Consider the following 12,528-nt stretch of genomic DNA (forward strand, 5'->3'; position numbering starts at 1 on the left):
TGAGGACATTTAATATTATTTGGCTCCAATAGGTGCAAAAAGATACAGAGTAGCAGCTGCTAATTAATCTGGAGTTCTAGGTTTGCAACCTCAAAAGAAAATCTAAAGAATATTTCCTGGAGTTTGAATATGTAAAGTTTTAACAGCTCCATCTGGTACATGCCCTCTGATTACCCAGAATGTTGGCTGGCAGTTTGAGGGACGCATTTGATAGCCGGCCAAGTTTAAAGGTCTATTGGAGGTAAAACAATGCCCACCCTTTAACAAGGGAGCCATTGTTCCTTAACAATGAAGCTCTCTGGCTTATTTGAATGTCAACAATTCAGAAAAGTTGATGTTTGGAGCCATCAAATAAAATGTTTTTGTGAAACAGTTTATTATTTCAGTGGTAATTATTTGAATCATTCATGGTAAAGGATGTTTGCTAATGAGAGCTTGGCTGCTGTAAATTCCAGAGAGACTGAATGCTCTTTGTGCTGACAAAAAGACCCAAATCACTGGAGAGCGACTGACTGGACAAATCATTCATCTATGCAAATGCCAGCCGAAATGGTCAGATGCATTTATTACCCTCCTCATTATAGTAAACAAGGCAGGAATCGTGACTGGCAGTTATCAACTTGCCCCGAAGTCTGATTTGGTCTCCTACCACTATTTAAATGAGAGGAAAAAAGGCATGCCACTAGGGACTTTGTTGGTTTATAAAAGAGTAAATGTCACATAGCCCAGTGCTTAAAGACTTTTGATTGACAAATGTTTTATTTGACATATCAAACAATGATGGTTTTCATATCAAATAGTCCCTATTTGTTAGCAAAAATCTTAACCCCTTGAAGTTTGGCCAATGCTTTTAGCTCACTTCTGCCAATGCTGAGAAACTAGAACACAGATGGCAAGTTACATTAAAGGCAATACCAAATATCTCTACACATAATGTGCAAAGACCTAAAAATACTCTGCATTGGGTGACAGAAATGACACAGTGTTTTATCACAACACATATAGTGTAAAATGTTCTTCTGAACTGATAATGCAAATTAAAGTGATGTTGACCTACTTGCACTTACTAAGTATTCTTCTGCTGTTTAGTGCAAGATAAGCTAAACATTAAAGAATTTATACAGCATATGTCACAGTGAAATCTAAATTGTCTGGTGTAACTCTTCTTAAATGTCACAACAGTGTCACAACACGCTCAGGGTTTCAGGGCTTACAGTTAAAGCCACAGTACCCTCATATAACCTCTTGTTCTCATGTGCTCAAAACTTTTCCAGTCTTACTTCCTGTGACTTAAGTTTTGTAGACTACATTTCTGCCAGATTGCTATTTACAAGTGTACCTCCAGATACAGAATTGTGCCAGGCAGATACGTGAGCTTATGGAATTGGTGATCAAGGTGTGACTTGCTAAACGTCATACAACAGCTTGCCTTGGAGATGCTTAGGATGATGTGTTCCTTTTCCTATATTTTAGGCTGCCGGCACTGCCGGGGTTTCAAGCCTCTTCCTTCTTAGGACCAAGGTGGAACTGTTCACTTTGAAAAGCCAGAATAGTAATCACTGGAAAAGATTCTAAGCAAACCCAAAACTGCAGTATGTTTTCCTAGCGAGGAATACAATATGGAATTTTCATAACCCTAAACTAAGGGTTATCAGTTGATTGTGTTTCATTCAGCTCAGCTGACATACTTTTAGGCATGTATATTGTTACCCTAATCATAAAGATAAATGTAGTCAGGGGTGCCTGGGGGGGCTTAGTCAGTTAAGCGTCTGGCTCTTGGTTTGGGCTCAGGTCATGATTTCACAGTTTATGAGATTGAACCCCACATTGGCCTCTGCACTGACAGCGCGGAGCCTGCTTGGGATTCTCTCTCTCCTTCTCTCTGCCCCTTCCCTGCTCATGCTTTCTTGAAATAAAGAAACTTTAAAAAAATAAGTGCAGTATTTTTCTTTGATATAATTTGAGTATCCGGAAGAGCATTTTTATCAGAAGTAGTAGTATTCCTCCTTTAAATGTATGATTGTGAAAGTGGTGATTCTCAAGTAAAATCATATCATCTTGGATCTAAACTTTCTCCACTGAAACATTTTCATTTTTACAAGTTGGAGTCACTGAAGAGAACATGATATTTGAGAACACTGATTTCTAGTACTGCTGTTTCTTTCTGTGTGAAGGGCCATCCCTTAGGGAGCTCTTAGCCTCTGTCACTCAGTGGCTTCTTGGCTGGTGCACTTGAAAAAAGGCTGAGCCATTTCCTCTGCCTGTCGCTTCAAGGTACGTCTTCCTGGCTGCCTGGAGTAAGTGTGGGCTCAGATCTGCCCCTGGAGTGGGAAGATTAGACCTCCAGTCCCCTCTGAGACTGAATGAGTAAATCTGCCTAACTCCGGGTACAGCATTAGGGAGCCTGTTGAGCCCTGGGTGGGGCAAAACACCTCATTTTGTGTCCACCTCTTTATTCTTCAGAGTAGCAAGAAAATGAATCCGGGTATTGTGGTAAAAAAAATCCTGCAACAACAGTCTTCATAGGCTTTTCAGAAGTTTGGTCACTTTCCTCTTGACTTCTTTGTTTGTCAGTTGGTTCAAAACTTGGGTGAGCAGGAAAAGTATATCAATATTAATATACAGTGAAATCTGTTTCATTGATAAGATTTTGGGAATACATTTCTTCAGAACAAAATAACACAAATACATTAAGAAAGACTGGACTCAGAAAAAAAAATTTTTAAGAAGTGCCTGGGTAGCACAGTTGGTTAAGCACAGCATCCGACTTTGGCTGAGGTCGTGATCTCACAGTTAGTGGGTTCGAGTCCCATGTCAAGCTCTGTGCTGACAACTCAGAGACTGGAGCCTGCTTCAGATTCTGTGTCTCCCTCTCTCTCTACCCCTCCCCTGCTCATGCTCTGTCTCTGTGTCTCTCAAAAATAAATACATGTTAAAAAAAAAAAAAAAAGAAAGCCTGGACTCAGCTGGCCCTGGTAAGTTCAGAGATGCCAAGTTTTAACTAAGTAGAGACAGGACCACAGTAACAGACAGCAAGCTTTATCGGGGAGTGCTCAGATAAGGCTGGGGGTCAGGGGAAGCCCTTCCCAGCAACAGACCTTCCAGAAACAACAGCAAGAGGCCACCACCCAGAAGGGGAATAGGACAGAGGAAGTCCTAGAGAAATAGGGAGAAATCAGAGTGGCGGCGATGTGTTTAGGTGACTTGGCTCAGCACTAAGGTGGGGGTTTCTGGGCCAGAGAACTCTGAAGGGCAACAGGGGTTTGGCTTCATTTATAGCTACAGGCTTTGTCTTATCTATGGTTAGCAGATATTGGGTGCCGTTTCACGGGGTATGTAAAGTAGGTAGACTCCAAATGGCTAAAAATATGTTTATTTGGAGTCTATTTAAAGCAATTGGATGTGTGAAAATTTGAGTTTGGTGCTGGCAGGCTTTGGGCTAAAGGTCTTAGCCTGCTGTGAAGAAGTAAATTGCACTGGGGCCATTTTAGGCTAGCAGGGGCTGTCTCTGGTTCATTTACATAACTCTAGATCTGTTGTATTTTGTTTCTTTTAGATGTAAAAAAATGTCTCTTTAGGACTAATGCACCAAGCTTTGTTCTCTTACTGCAGGGAAATGCCTCTGGGAGTGGGAGCTTTTGCCTTGAGGAGTATGGCCTATAAAAGGCCCGCCGTGAAGGCACTTCTCTGATCAAATGAAGAGTTAGTTCTGAAATCATTACTCTAAGCACTTGGCTGCTCATTTCACTTCCCAAGGGGTCTCTAAAGCCCTTTTTTGATGGAAAGCTTCCTGAGGGCAGGGAAGCCTTCGGGACATCTGGAACGGGTCTTCTTCAAAGGAATGACTTTTGCCTCAGCTTCAGCTAGTGACATTGCAGTGTTTCTTTGACGCTAAGACTATTGGCGTGGATTTGTCTAATCAAACCTGGGGTGGACCAGCCGTGTTTCTAACACTGTCAGTAGTCAAACCCTGCCTGTTGGTTTGTGGCCATAGCTGTTCCTTGCAAGAAATAACTGTCTTTGTCACAGGGCTTTTGCTGAAGAAAATCATCCCGTCTTTCATGACAATTGCATTCTACTACCAATGATGATAAATATGACATATGTTGCTATTGCAGGATTTTTTACCTCAATACCCGGGTTTGTTGTCTCTCCGCTTCAAAGAATGAAGAAGTAGACACAAAATGAACAGCAGGCAAAAGTTTATTAGAGTTTAAGATGAAAGAAAGCTCTCTTTGCAGAGAGGGGACTATAGGTAAAGGTCTTTGTTTCATAGGGTTCTGGTCAGCACCCTCTTCCCAGGTCCTATGCTTAACAGTGCTTTATGGCTTGATAGCTCTACGTGCTGGGTGGCCCATTCCTGAATGGCTTGGCTCCATTGTATGAAGGGTGGCCTATGGTCATATCATTCCCTGTGAGTCATACCTTTTATGAGTCAGACTGAGACAAAATACTTATTTTGAGTCAATCTTTTGTCAAATTCCTAAAGGAAACCTGAGGGGGAGTAGGTGGTATCTTTTATACTCTTAAGAGGAACCTTAGGCCTGAGGGGGGTTTGCTGTGGTTAGACACTCCCAGCATTGTTCCAAAATGTGTGCCCCTACCCCCAACTCAGGTCCTAATCTTTCCCTCTCTGCCTACTGAATCTTATCTTTTCCTAGCATATTGTTATTCTGGTTTGCTCCCCAAATATACCCCCCATTTTCTAGTTACCTGCTTGTCTTCATCCAGGTGACTGTGTGTATTGAAATTCTCCCCTCTGAAATGTTTGCAAGGTCATCTATATGATAGGATTATGGGAAGTGGGTTATTTACTTTTTTTTAATGTTTTATTTATTTTTGAGAGAGAGACAGACAGTGTGTGAGCAGGGGAGGGGCAGAAACAGGGAGATACAGAATCTGAAGCAGCCCCCAGGCTCTGAGATGTCAGCACAGAGCTCAGCACAGAGCTCAGTGGGTGAGATCATGACCTGAGCCAGTCAGACACTTAACTGACTGAGCCACCCAGGTGCCCTCAGGGTTACTTACTTCTTTAGCCTTGTTTATGTTATCTTTTTGCTTTGCTATGTTCATTTTAAAATTAGGAAAGGACTATAAAGTTATAATTAGGAAAATAGATTCAAACAGTATCATCAGTTGCTCTCTGTCTTCTCTCTCTACTGCTTGTGGGGTAATAGAAATAGATATATTGGTCTCTGCTTCTGATTCCTGACACAGAGCTCCTAAAACCCTTATAAATTTCTAAGTGATAAAAGCACTTTTGTGAAAGTGAAAAGATGCTCTTTTCTCCTATTGAAGTCACTGTGGGTGGGCTCCTGGAAGAGGACTGGTTACTGGAAAGACCAAGCCTTGATGAGAAGCTGGGAAAAGCCATGATTTTCATCCCTGCTCCTCATTCCTCAGAGAGAAGAGAGGGGCTGTAAATGGAGTTAATGATTAATCATACCTTCATGAGAAGCTTCCTCAAAATCCCAATGGTAGTGGGTTCAAGAGCTTCCAGGCTGACAAACACTCTCATCTCTGAGAAGGTGATACACCTCCAACTCCACAGGAGTAGAAGCCCCTGCACTCAGGAGCCTCCCAGACCTGACCTCACTTTATGTATCTCTCCATCTGGTTGTTCATCTGTATCCTTTATCATATCTTTCAATAGACTGGTAGCTGTAAGTGTTTCCCTGAGATTTGTGAGCTGCTCTAGCAAATTAATTGACTCCGGGGAGGGGGTTGTTGGAATCTGCAATCTATAACCAGTTGGTCAGAAGCACAGGTGACAAATTGGACTTGCAACTGGTGTCTGAAGTCGGGGCAAGGAGGGAAAAGACTACAGTGTTGTGGGACTAAACTTTAACCTGTGGGATTTGGGAATCTGATACACTCTCCAGGTAGATAGTGTTAGCATTGAGTAAAATTGTAGGATACCCAGCTGGTGTCACAGAGAATTCCTTGCTGTTGTGGGGGGAAGCCTCTACATATTTGATGACCAGAAGTGGCAGAAGTGCTCTGTGTGAGTAGTAAGGGAGATTGACAAGGGAAGGAACTAGTGGTAGGAAGGAACTGGATTTTCCCCTACTTAAGGAGATGGAAACTGAGTTTTTCCAGTGCACTGCTGGACTCTGCTTTAACTCTGTTGCTATTATTCTGAGACTTGAACTCTTCTTGTGGTTGCAAGATGGCTGCCATTTGCCCTTGGGAAATAGCCTTCGTGGCTCATGCCCACCAGGGAAGCATGAGAATATCTGTTCCAGTATTCTCAGGAAAAGTCCTAACATTTAGTCTGATTGAACCAGGTGAAATCATGAGCCCATCTTTGAACCAATCACTACAATCATGAAATTTGACATATTGATTAGCATAGGCCTGGGCTTATCCTCTCGGGCTAGGAGACATCTCATCTAACCTCTGATAACGAGAGTTCTCTACTAGTGGAGGAGAGATGCATCACTAATCAAAAATTATTCAAGCAGTGTACAAATGTCTACTCTTTCTGGCTATCTTCATTTGAAATGACCAAGAGAATATATACTGAAGCCACAATGTTGATAGTCTTAGAACTCTCACAGTATATGCCTGAATTACCTTTCCGGTGTTGGCGACTATGATTTTTGCCATGTAGAGTTTTAAATGTGATTTTATTTTCTAGAAATTTCATATTGGTTAGTGTGTAGCATCTTGAGTCCCAGTTGTAGGTTTTTAAAAATTTTTTTTTTTCCTATAATGAAGACTATGAATACATGTATGGTCCATCTAACTTTTTTTGGGGGGGGGGGTTAATTAACAATAGTGACAATGGTAACTAATGGTGATAATAAACTCTTTACAATCCAAGTCATTACTTTTTTTCCTACATATATCTTCTAATAAATCATGATGGAAATTTTAGCTAAAAATTTTGACAAAAGAAGGGAATGCCCAAATTATCAATATATCAAATTTAATCAAGTTAATGCTTAGGAAAATTAGCACATGTCCTCTAGATGCTTCTAGAGCTAAGTTTTAAAAAATAGCAACTCAGGGTACCTGGGTGGTTCAGTCAGTTAAGCATCTGACTTTTGGTTTCAGCTCAGATCATGATCTCACAGTTCATGAGATCGAGCCCTGGATTGAGCTCTGCACTGACAGCACAGAGCCTGCTTGGGATTCTTTCCTTCTCTCTCTGTTCCTCCACCGTTCTCATGTACACGCACGCTCTCTCTATATATAAACATTTAAAAATATATAAAGAATAAAAAACCAGCAATTCATTAAAGTGCATATAGAGTCCTTTAAAACATACAGGTCTGCTAACTTAACTTTCAGTAGATCTACAGTGAAGGACTGAATGTATGAACAGACAATGGTCAAGCCATAGATAAAATAGAACTCTGACCCACAATGTGTAGCACCAGCCCAGGAAACAATCCACTACCTACAGTAGCTAGCCACTGTAAGTCAGGCTTATAGAAAGTCCAACCACTGTCTCCAGCAACTAATCCAGAAAGCCAAACAAAATTATCTGTAACAAAATAGCTAGGACTTGATTATTAACTGACAGCTTCCCTAATTTCTGTCTCTGCTCCCAACTAAGAACCATCCAGAAAAAACAAAATATACACTCTTAACTACTCACTTAGGATGCTCCACTTCTTGTTAGCCTGTTGATAGCTTCCCCATGCCAGCAGCCTCCAATCAGAGCACACCTAACAGGTCCCTTTTTTCTACTATAAAAATTTCTCTGTCTTCTTGCCTTTGGGTCTCCGCTACAATGCAAGAGACGGTGTCTAACTCCCTTGCTAAAGCAAGTTCTGAATAAATAGCCTCTGTTTGTTCTCATTTAGACAGTCTTCATCTTTTTCCACAACAGTTACTTGAGAAGTCACCTAATTGCCTAATGCATGTATGCTATGATGTTTTCTATGCATGCAATCAATAAAGACTGTAATTATGTTCACTGACTGGTATTTTTCAGTTGCGTAGTATCAGATGTTCTTAAAATATTAATTAATTCTGCAATGAACCTCATGTTGGTATCTCCATTTTACAAATGGAGTGACCTAAAACCGCTAAATTGAATAACCTGTAATAGATGAAAGGTAGAGTTAGAATTCGAACTTGACATTTTCGTTTCAGAACTGATCTTTAAACAAACATATAATAGGAATTGTAAGAGAAAAATACTGCTAGAACTGGATTTCATTTTTTCTTTAAATCAAAGTCTGAGGAGAGACAAGATTGAAGTTTATAAAATAAAGAAAAGTATGTTTACCGTGGGCATCCTCTGATATTTGAAAGGCAACATAAGGGCAAATGAAAGAAATTGCTGTTTTATTTGAGTGGTATAAAACATATTTCTTAGTTGCTGTGTTCTTTGGACTGGTAAAAGATAATAGGCATGTGGAAGAATTGTGTAGTTAAATGAAAATCAAAGGCCTAAATCCTGCCCCAGGACTGATCATATCTACCAGAGTAACCATGGTCAAGAAGCTACATCTCTCTGGACCTCAGTTTCCTCATCTTCTAAAAAGCAGTTTATTACCTCCCTCTGCCAGACTATTGTAGGAATTAAATGAGATAACATGTAGCATCTAATATATATCGGTTCTTCTTTTCTTTCTGTTTAGAACACTGTCATTCTCCAAATCCTAGCTGTATATAAATCCTAGAGTATCATTGTTATGGATTTGCCAGTCATTTTCTCTCAGGTTGAACTCCTCCAGGATAGGGATAGAGTCTTACTCATCTCTGTATCACCAGTTATATGTAACTGTGAAGGCTAGTTAAATATAGATGAAGCAGTTTCAGACTTTAGGAAGTATAAACTCTTCAAGAAAAGAGTAACATGTGTGATGTAATAAAGGAATGATATAAAACAGCAAATACTTCAGGTATAAAATGTGTGGCACTGAGTGAATGAAAAAAAAATGGATTAATCCATTTAAGGAAAACATCACCAAGCATGGATGAACCATGAAGTAGACGTTAGCAAAGGAGAAGTACAGGGTACATAGTTTGTACCCTGATAAAGGTACAAACTATGGTGCCATGAGGAATGTACAAAGGCATAAAGGTAGAAGTAGACATGAATGGCTTGGAAGGATGGTGAATACATGAACTTAACAAGCAGAAAATTCATTTGGAGAATGGAGGAGTGAAGAAAAGGTTGCATAGTTTTGGCCAGATAAAAAGTCAGTTATGGCCTTGAGGTTGTCAACAGATATTTCAGAGCACCTGTCCATGCCTATGCTTACAACAGCCAATGTCCTCTGCTACCCCCATAAAACCTCCCTATTCGCTGCTTCTGGAACATTCTATCTTCTGCTTCTGCTTCTATGTCATCTCCTCCACAAGGTCCATCTTGATCTCTATATTTAATACAGCAACTTCTTCACCCCACCTCTTCTCCTAATTCCTTCCTAGCCTCCTTTACAATTTTCTTGTTCTCAGAGAACTAATCACCTCCTTACATACCATAGGTATACTTACTTATTATGCTTATAACTTTATATCCCCACTCATAAGCTTTATGAATGAAACATCTTAGTTTTATTCACTGATATATCCCAAGTACCTCCTACACAGTATGCCCTAAAAAGGAGTTATTGAAGATATAAGTAAATAGAGAAGAGGAAGATATTTGAAAACAAGACTGAGGACTCAAATTTAAGTAAACCCTCTGCCAGCCAGTGTTAGGATTATTGACATCTTAGCTTCCCAGTTTAAGATTGTGACCATTTTGGCAATACCTACTAACACCTAAACACAATCTGGACTTATATTTATTCACCTGAAAGTCAGTTGAACTTTATAGAGGTCAGAGGAAAAAAGAGAAAGTAATGGATAAAGAGGGGCAGATTTCACACTGATATTGGGTGAAGCCTACGAGACAAATGGAGAACAGAAAGCTCTCAATCAATGAGCTTAGTTTCAAATGTGTATTAAGAAAGCCTGAAGTTTTAATTCCTTTTCTCAGAAATGTAGGAAGGTCAGGAACCTTTGTGACAGAATTGTGTTTGATCTCCCAGCTGAAGTTTCCAAATGTTTTTCAGATATTTAAATGTGGATTAAAGGTCAAACATCTCGAACCAGAAGTTACAATCAGGCTTTAAAACTTGGTGCATTAAATGGTTACACAAACGAAATCCCAATTCATCAGAGTAAGAGTAAGCAAGAGTAACATAGAAACAAAAGCTATGGTACTTAAACATCATCAGCACAAACAGGAATTTGGCAATCAGCTTAATTCTGGGCAAGAAAATTTCTTTTCCCAATGGGGATAATGGTTGTAACTATAATGAGACTTTTGTGCCAAATGGAGAGACATAATTTAGCCATACAGTGAAATTCAGATTGAAGTTTCTTATTAGAATGAATAATATTTATCCATGGGACTCCAGTCATGTGACTTTGGTACTTAGCCAGGAATTAAAAGTTGGAAGTTTGACTGATTTTTCCCCCTTCATACACTGTATCTGATTAATCAATCATCGGAACTTACAGACTTTTCTTTTGAAAGTTCACAAGTGCTTAGACCTTTTCTATTCTGTCACATCCTAATCGGAGTACCTCAGGTTTTGGTTTCTCCTCTATCCAAGGCCTGTGACTTATTGCTTCCAGAATAATCTTCCTAAAATTCCTCCTCCAACATTCAACTTAATAAAGATTTATTAACCCCTCCTATGTGTAGCCTAGCATGCAGGTGTTAAGTCTTCCTATGCATTGCCTCCTGGACACCTGGGTCTAATGCATCCTCTGCCTTTCTCTCCTCTAACCCAGAAAGTAGCCATCATGCCAGATCCTTTCCAGCATGTCAGTTTTACTCTCTGAATATCTCTTATCCAAATTCCTCTCTACTCCTACGGTTACTGTCTTTGTTCAGTAGTTAGTTTTTGCCTTAATTAAGGCAGCAACCTCCTAAATTGGCATCCATTCTTGTTTCCTTCAATCCTCATTGTGTTCAGAGCAATATTTTAAAAATATAAGCCTTAGTCTGCAGTGGCCCATGCAAATTCCTTCAATAACTTCTCATTAACTCCAGGATAAATCCAACTTCCTTAAAATGGCATGCACTATTTTTCCTGGTGTGGCCTCATCTAACCTAAAATGTTGAGAGCGGGCGTTTTGGCGTCATTAAGATTGACATCATTTTCATCTCTGCCTTTTGCGTCCCCGGCCCAAATATTCTGGTTATGAGAGAGATGTGGTGTTGCCAATCCAGAGTACATGTTTTGTTTTGTAAGGTCAAATCCCAGGCTTGCAAAGGATTGTGCCTAAAGTTGTCTAGTTAAAGGGGCACTTAGTTGGCTCATTCAGTTCAGCGTCTGACTCATGATCTCAGCTCAGGTCATTATCTCAAGGTTCATGGGATCAAGCCCTGTGTTGGGCTCTGTGCGGTCCAACACAATGGGATTCTCTCTCTCCCTCTTTGCTCCTTCCCTGTGCACTTTCACCCTCTCTTTCTCTCTATCTCTCAAAATAAATTAACAAACTTAAAAAAATACTAAAGTAGTCTAGTTAAAGATTAATTTCTGCTTAGTTCCAAAGAAGGAATTGAGAGCAGGTTCTTTTTTTTCTAACCCAATGGATCTTTTCACAAGAACTCCAACTCACCAATTCCAAACCGAACCCAGGCAAGCTTTTTTCCAGCTTCTCCAGCCCATGTGAATGAGGAGGAGGGGTTGCATTTCTAGCCCAGAGCACAGTAGAGGGCTTCACTTCTCATCTTTTTGGGCAGGCTACGTTGCGAGCTAGAAGTAAGGGTGAGAAGAGGGAGTTGCAGTGGCATCACCCCAGGAATGATGAAAATACCTAATCTGAGCAGAGAAGGGTCAGCCTTTCAGCCACTGGGTATTTCCTGCTACTTCAGACTTCCTGGGAGAAAGGCATGGCGCTCTTCCTCTTCTCATACTAATTGGGTGTAGACTGGGTACTTACTGATTGTGGCTGGGTGCTCAGGACTTGGACTGTGGGGGTGGAAAAGGGTTAACTCAGCAGACCTCCATAGCTCCAACTTAGTACATTCCAAAGACCTGTCTTCAGGCTGGCCCTCAGCTAACTGCTAGCAGAGAACCTCTGAAGCCTTGGAGTATTCTGCCTGATAGAGTGTTTTTGTGTGCCTGAGGCCTTGGGCCATGCCACCCTGTTTGACCAAATAAGCTTGCTCTAAAAGTGTGATTTATAGGTGGAGCTACAGGGACTCTCATTCACTGCTGGTGGGAATACAAAATAAAAAAAACCATTTTGGAAGACAAGTTAGCAATTTCTTATAAAACTAAACATATTCTTATCATGTTCTTACAAGCAACTGTGCTCCTTGGTATTTATGCAGAGGAGTGGAACACATTTCCATAGAAAAACCAGCACATGGATGTTTATAATTGCTTTATTTTTTGTTGACAAAACTTTGATTGCTTTTTAAAATGTTTATTTATTTGGAGGAGGGGGAGAAGCAGAGAGAGGGAGAGACAGAATCCCAAGCAGGTTCTGTGCTGTCAGCGCAGAGCCCAGTGAAAGGCTTAAACCCACAAACCATGAGAGCATGACCTGAACTGAAAC

This window comes from Crocuta crocuta, unplaced genomic scaffold (genome assembly GCF_008692635.1).
Source record: "Crocuta crocuta isolate KB4526 unplaced genomic scaffold, BGI_CrCroc_1.0 scaffold194, whole genome shotgun sequence".
Classification (NCBI taxonomy): domain Eukaryota; kingdom Metazoa; phylum Chordata; class Mammalia; order Carnivora; family Hyaenidae; genus Crocuta; species Crocuta crocuta.